This window comes from Neophocaena asiaeorientalis, unplaced genomic scaffold (genome assembly GCF_003031525.2).
Source record: "Neophocaena asiaeorientalis asiaeorientalis breed wild unplaced genomic scaffold, Neophocaena_asiaeorientalis_V1.1 scaffold15, whole genome shotgun sequence".
Classification (NCBI taxonomy): Eukaryota; Metazoa; Chordata; class Mammalia; order Artiodactyla; family Phocoenidae; genus Neophocaena; species Neophocaena asiaeorientalis.
In genome coordinates this window covers 10,568,936-10,576,373 of record NW_020185328.1, presented here as the reverse complement: position 1 = coordinate 10,576,373, position 7,438 = coordinate 10,568,936, and positions in this window count along the sequence as shown.

The following is a 7,438-nucleotide window of genomic DNA, read 5'->3' as shown; positions in this document are numbered from 1 at the left end:
CTTCAGACCTAGAGACACATACAGACTTAAAGTAAGGGGATGGAAAAAGATACTTCATGCAAATGGAAATCAAAAGAAAGCTGGAGTAGCAATTCTCATATCAGACAAAATAGACTTTAAAAGAAAGACTGTTACAAGAGTCAAAGAAGGACACTGCATAATGATCAAGGGATTGATCCAAGAAGAAGATATAACAATTGTAAATATTTATGCACCCAACATAGGAGCACCTCAATGCATAAGGCAAATACTAACAGCCATAAAAGGGGAAATCGACAGTAACACATTCATAGTAGGCAACTTTAACACCCCACTTTCACCAATGGACAGATCATCCAAAATGAAAATAAATAAGGAAACACAAGCTTTAAATGATACATTAAACAAGATGGACTTAATTGATATTTATAGGACATTACATCGAAAAACAACAAAATACACATTTTTCTCAAGTGCTCATGGAACATTCTCCAGGATAGATCATATCTTGGGTCACAAATCAAGCCTTGGTAAATTTAAGAAAATTGAAATTGTATCAAGTATCTTCTCTGACCACAATGCTATGACACTATATATCAATTACAGGAAAAGATCTGTAAAAAATACAAACACAAGGAGGCTAAACAATACACTACTTAATAACGAAGTGATCACTGAAGAAATCAAAGAGGAAATATAAAATACCTAGTAACAAATAACAATGGAGACACGACAAACCAAAATCTATGGGATGCAGCAAAAGCAGTTCTAAGAGGGAAGTTTATAGCAATACAATCCTACCTTAAGTAACAGGAAACATCTTGAATAAACAACCTAAACTTGAACCTAAAGCAATTAGAGAAAGAAGAAAACAAAACGCCAAAGTTAGCAGAAGGAAAGAAATCATAAAAATCAGATCAGAAATAAATGAAAAAGAAATGAAGGAAATGATAGAAAAGATCAATAAAGCTTTTCCTTTGAGAAGATAAACAAAATTGATAAACCATTAGCCAGACTCATCAAAAAAAAAAAAAACGGAGAAGACTCAAATCAATAGAATTGGAAATGAAAAAGGAGAAGTAACAACTGACACTGCAGAAATACAAAGGATCATGAGAGATTACTACAAGCAACTATATGCCTGTAAAATCGACAACCTAGAAGAAATGGGCAAATTCTTAGAAATGCACAACCTGCCAAGACTGAATCACGAAGAAAGAGAATATATGAACAGACCAACCAAAAGCACTGAAATTGAAACTGTGATTAAAACTCTTCCAACAAAAAAAAGCCCAGGACCAGATGGCTTCACAGGCAAATTCTATCAAAATTTAGAGAAGAGCTAACACCTATCATTCTCAAACTCTTCCAAAATATAGCAGAGGGAGGAACACTCTGGGCTTTGTGGCTGGCTGGGGGGGGGGGATAGGGGGGGGGGGAGGGAGGGAAATGCAAGAGGGAAGAGATATGGGAACATCTGTATATGTATAACGGATTCACTTTGTTATAATGCAGAAACTAACAACAAAAAAAAAAGAGGACACTTACGTGAAGGTCTATGAATTCCAACAGGCTACACATAAGTTTTATGTATAGTCTCTTAAAACATCAAGATTACACTTAGTGCTTACAAATGAAAACCACTGAATATAACAACTTGGGAAACATACTTTTTCCTACACTATTTTTGTGGTCACTAATGACAACCAAAAAATTTTTAAATAATGTGAAAATAGAATTTAATCAGACACTTTTAATGGTATTTTGTTTCCTCATGTAATCCTGAGATAAATTATTGTGATGCTGACAAACAGAATGAAATTTTTAAAGTAAATTTTAAATATTTACTTTAAAATTTAAAGTAAATTGTAAAAATTTAAATAAAAATTTGCTATTTTAAAAATTATCTTCCTGGGATTCCCCTGGTGGCACAGTCGTTAAGAATCCAGCTGCCAGTGCAGGGGACATGGGTTCAATCCCTGTCTGGGAAGATCCCACATTCTGCAGAGCAACTAAGCCCATGTGCCACAAATACTGAGCTTGTGCTCTAGAACCTGGAAGACACAACTACTGAAGCCCGTGTGCCTAGAGCCTGTGCTCTGCAACAAGAGAAGCCACTGTAATGAGAAGCCCAGGCACTGCAATGAAGAATAGTCCCCGCTCGCCATAACTAGAGAAAGTCCGCATGCAGCAACGAAGACCCAATGTAGCCAAAAATAAATAAATAAATAAAAATAATAAATAAATAAAAAAAAATTTTTTAAATCATCTTCCCTCAATTGGGGTAAAACAACACATCAGAATTAAGCTCACTCAAGTCCATTCCAAATATTCCAAGTACAATAAATCTAATGAGAAATTTAAGACATTTCTGTTTCTTACTAAAACACCATCTCTTTATATAGGATCTTCATAAAGTTTTTGGTGCATAAATTTAATTTTTAAAAATGTCACTAATTGGTTTGCTAAAATAATGTATAAACAGAATTTGAAGGAAATCTTAATGTTATTGTCACAGTTATGAGCCTTTATGTGGGTATATTTAATACAAATTTACTTTCTTATCTATAATTACCTTAAGTTCTCGGGGAGGGAGCCTATAAATTAACTGGAAATATGGTCTTTTATTAGAAGTTGTCTCATGACCAAGAAAAAGCTATATCTATTGCTGTTCCAACAATTAAGTAATGAGTTAAAATCTTCCAATCAATAGCTTAAAAGTGAATTTAAACAACAGTTAAGTTTTAATTTTTGTCAATTACTACTTTTATGTCATTACAAGAATACCTTGGGACTTCCCTGGTGGTCCAGTGGTTAAGACCCCTAGCTCCCACTGCTGGGGACACAGGTCGATCCCTGGTTGGAGAAGATCCTACATGCCCCACTGTGTGGCCAAAAAAAAGAAGAAAAAGAATACCTAGGAGTGTTTTTCAAATTGTAGAGCTATTCCACAAATGTAAATCATAAAAGAAATGTGGGATATCATCAGAAAGAGTAATTAGAGTAAAATAGAAAATCTCTGGGTCTTTGATATTTTATGAAACTTTCGTTTCATATAAATATACATATATGAGATTATTTTCATAGGGCAAAAAATCAGGTAATTTCTTATTGCTATTTTTATACGTCAAAAAAGTTGAGGGCTTCCCTGGTGGTACAGTGGTTAAGAATCTGCCTGCCAATGCAAGGGACACAGGTTTGAGGCCTGGTCCAGGAAGATCCTACACGCCATGAAGCAATTAAGCCCGTGCACCACAACTGATGAGCCTGTGCTCTAGAGCCTGTGAGCCACAACTACTGAAGCCTGTGGGCCTAGAGCCCATGCTCCCCAACGAAGAGTAGCCCCTGCTGGCTGCAACTAGAGAAAGCCCGCACACAGCAACAAAGACCCAATGCAGCCAAAAATAAATAAATAAAAATAAGTAAATTAATTTTTTTTTAAAGAGTATTTCTTTAAAAAAAAAGTTGAATATCTGTAATTTCTTAGGGTTCAAACTAAAATATTCATGCACAAATGTAAGCAATTGCAAAATGTATTCTTACTGGCAAAGAGTAAAAAACATAACAAAACAAAACACTGCTACGCATTACATAGCTTTAGAAAATAGACTAATATTTAAGAATTTTTATTTCTATTAAATTACAGTGCAGTTGTACTCAAAATTATGAAATTTTTGTTGTTTATTAACTTTTTATTGTACTATGAAGTGGGTTGATATTTGACAATGAACTTTAACAAGCTTCATATATATATATATACAGATATTGTAAAATTTCTAAGCGTCTCTGACTTTTATTATCTCTAGTAACACCTTTGAAGAAAAAATTGGGGGTTATGTGAAGAATAAGCAAGAAAGGTAGAAAAACTGATTTTCTAACATTGTTCCCATACCAATATTTCAAAACCATATTATTTCTATTAAATAGTTTAAATTTCAAAGTGCTATTAAATAGTAACATTACCTAATTTAAATTGCAGGCATCATTTAGTATGATTTGTTATAATTGTGAAGACCATACATTATTTTTTTATAACCTAACACTATTTGTTCTTTTTTTTTTTTTTTTTAAGAAATTGCAGGACCTTCCAAAGCTGTTAACCGTACAAACGAGCTTTTGGACAATGATTTCTAAAAAAATACATACTAGTGAATTAAATTTATGGTACAATCACTCAAGGCAGTTTCATCTGTGGGAGGATAGACCTCATCTAACGTCATTGTCATCTAACAGCAGTCACCAAAATTACAATCAAAGACAAAGGCTGATGACTCCTAATCTCAGGTCTCTAGGGTCCAAGGAAATTACAGTGGAAGTAATAGGAATAAATCAAGTTACTTTTGATATCCCAGATCACGTAATGGGACTCACATATCCTCAAACAGGTAACTGAGGATAATTTTTAAAAATCAAGTTTTTGCTTCTATTTGTTTACCTCCTGTTTATCAGTAGGTGACCAGCAGCTGTATTATGTTTGATACATAAAAAATTATTAATAAATACAATCGGTTCAGCAGAACAAAAATATTTGAAAAGATTTAATGGGGGAAATAATATAATAAAAGACCAATTTGGTATAGAAAGGTTGAAACAAAGAATATGAAATAAATTGTTTTTACAATAATATACTCAGGTTCTTTAAAACGTTTTCTTTTTTGACATCTTTATTGGAGTATAATTGCTTTACAATGGTGTATTAGTTTCTCCTTTAAAACAAAGTGGATCAGATATACATATACATATATCCCCATATCTTCTCCCTCTTGAGTCTCCCACCCACCCTCACTATCTCACCCCTCTAGGTGGTCGCAAAACACCGAGCTGATCTCCCTGTGCTATGTGGCTGCTTCCCACTAGCTATCTATTCTACATTTGGTAGTGTATATATGTCCATGCCACTCTCTCACTTTGTCCCAACTTACCCTTCCCCCTCCCTGTGTCCTCAAGTCCATTCTCTACATCTGCATCTTTATTCCTGTCCTGCCCCTAGGTTCTTCAGACCTTTTTTTTTTTCTGTTTTAGATTTCATATATATGTGTTAGCATACGGCTTTTGTTTCTATCTTTCTGACATCCTTCACTCTGTATGACAGACTCTAGGTCCATCCACCTCACTACAAATAACTCAATTTCGTTTCTTTTTATGGCTGAGTAATATCCCATGGTATATATGTGCCACATCTTCTTTATCCATTCATCTGTCGATGGACACCTAGGTCGCTTCCATGTCCTGGCTATTGTAAATAGAGCTGCAAGGAACATTGTGGTACATGACTCTTTTTGAATTTTGGTTTTCTCAGGTTATATGCCACGTAGTGGGATTGCTGGATCGCATGGTAGTTCTATTTTTAGTTTTTTAAGGAACTTCCATAGTGTTCTCCATAGTGGCTGTAACAATTTACATTCCCACCAACAGTGCAGGAGGGTTTCCTTTTCTCCACACCCTCTCCAGCATTTATTGTTTGTAGATTTTTTCATGATGGTCATTCTGACTGGTGTGAGATGATACCTCATTGTGGTTTTGATTTGCATTTCTCTAATGATTAGTGATGTTGATCATCCTTTCATGTGTTTGTTGACTATCCGTATATCTTCTTCGGAGAAATGTCTATTTAGGTCTTCTGCCCATTTTTGGATTGGGTTGTTTGTTTTTTTGATATTGAACTGCATGAGCTGCTTGTATATTTTGGAGATTAATCCTTTGTCAGTTGCTTCATTTGCAAATATTTTCTCCCATTATGAACGTTGTCTTTCACCTTGTTTATGTTTTCCTTTGCTGTGCAAAAGCTTTTAAGCTTCATTAGGTCCCATTTGTGTATTTTTGTTTTTATTTCCATTTCTCTAGGAGGTGGGTCAAAAAGGATCTTGCTGTGATTTATGTCATAGAGTGTTCTGCCTATGTTTTCCTCTAAGAGTTTTATAGCGTCTGGCCTTAAACGTAGATCTTTAATCCATTTTGAGTTTATTTTTGTTTATGGTGTTAGGGAGTGTTCTAATTTCATTCTTTTACATGTAGCTGTCCAGTTTTCCCAGTACCACTTATTGAAGAGGCTGTCTTTTCTCCATTGTATATTCTTGCATCCTTTATCAAAAATAAGGTGACCATACATGCGTGGGTTTATCTCTGGGCTTTCTATCCTGTTCCATTGATTCATATTTCTGTTTTTGTGCCAGTACCATACTGTCTTGATTACTCTAGCTTTGTAGTATAGTCTGAAGTCAGGGAGCCTCATTTCTCCAGCTCCGTTTTTCATTCTCAAGATTGCTTTGCCTATTCAGGTTCTTTTGTGCGTCCATACAAACTGTGAAATTTTTTGTTCTACTTCTGTGACAAATGCCATTGGTAGTTTGATAGGTATTGCACTGAATCTGTAGATTGCTTTGGGTAGTATAGTCATTTTCACAGTGTTGATTCTTCCAGTCCAGGAACATGGTATATCTCTCCATCTGTTTGTATCATCTTTAATTTCTTTCAACAGTGTCATATAGTTTTCTGCATACAGGTCTTTTGTCTCCTTAGGTAGGTTTATTCTTAGGTATTTTATTCTTTCTGTTCCAGTGGTAAATGGGAGTGTTTCCTTAATTTCTCTTTCAGATTTTTCATCATTAGTGTATAGGAATGCAAAAGATTTCTGTGGTTAACTTTGTATCCTGCTACTTTACCAAATTCATTGATCAGCTCCAGTAGTTTTCTGGTAGCATGTTTAGGATTCTCTATGTAGAGTATCATGCCATCTGCAAACAGTGACAGCTTTATTTCTTCTTTTCTGATTTGGATTCCCTTTATTTCTTTTTCTTCTCTGATTGCTGTGGCTACCACTTCCAAAACTATGTTGAATAATAGTGGTGAGTGTGGATAACCTTGTTTTGTTCCTGATCTTAGAGGAAATGGTTTCAGCTTTTCACCACTGAGAATGATGTTGGCTGTGGGTGTGTCATACATGGCCTTTATTATGTTAAGGTAAGTTCTCTCTATGCCTTCTTTCTGGACCGTTTTTATCCTAAATGGTTGTTGAATTTTGTTGAAAGCTTTTCCTGCATCTATTGAGATGATCATATGGTTTTTATTCTTCAGTTTGTTAGTATGGTGTATCACATTGATTGATTTGCGTATATTGAAGAATCCTTGCATTCCTGGGATAAACCTCACTTGATCATGCATGGTGTATGATACTTTTAATGTGCTGTTGGATTCTGTTTGCTAGTATTATGCTGAGTTTTGCATCTATGTTCATCAGTGATATTGGCTTGTAGTTTTCTTTCTTTGTGACATCTTTGCCTGGTTTTGGTATCAGGGTAATAGCGGCCTCATAGAATGAGTTTGGGAGTGTTCCTCCCTGTGCTATATTTTGGAAGAGTTTGAGAAAGATAGGTGTTATCTCTTCTCTAAATGTTTGGTAGAATTTGCCTGTGAAGCCATCTGGTCCTGGGCTTTTGTTTGTTGGAAGAGTTTTTTTTTT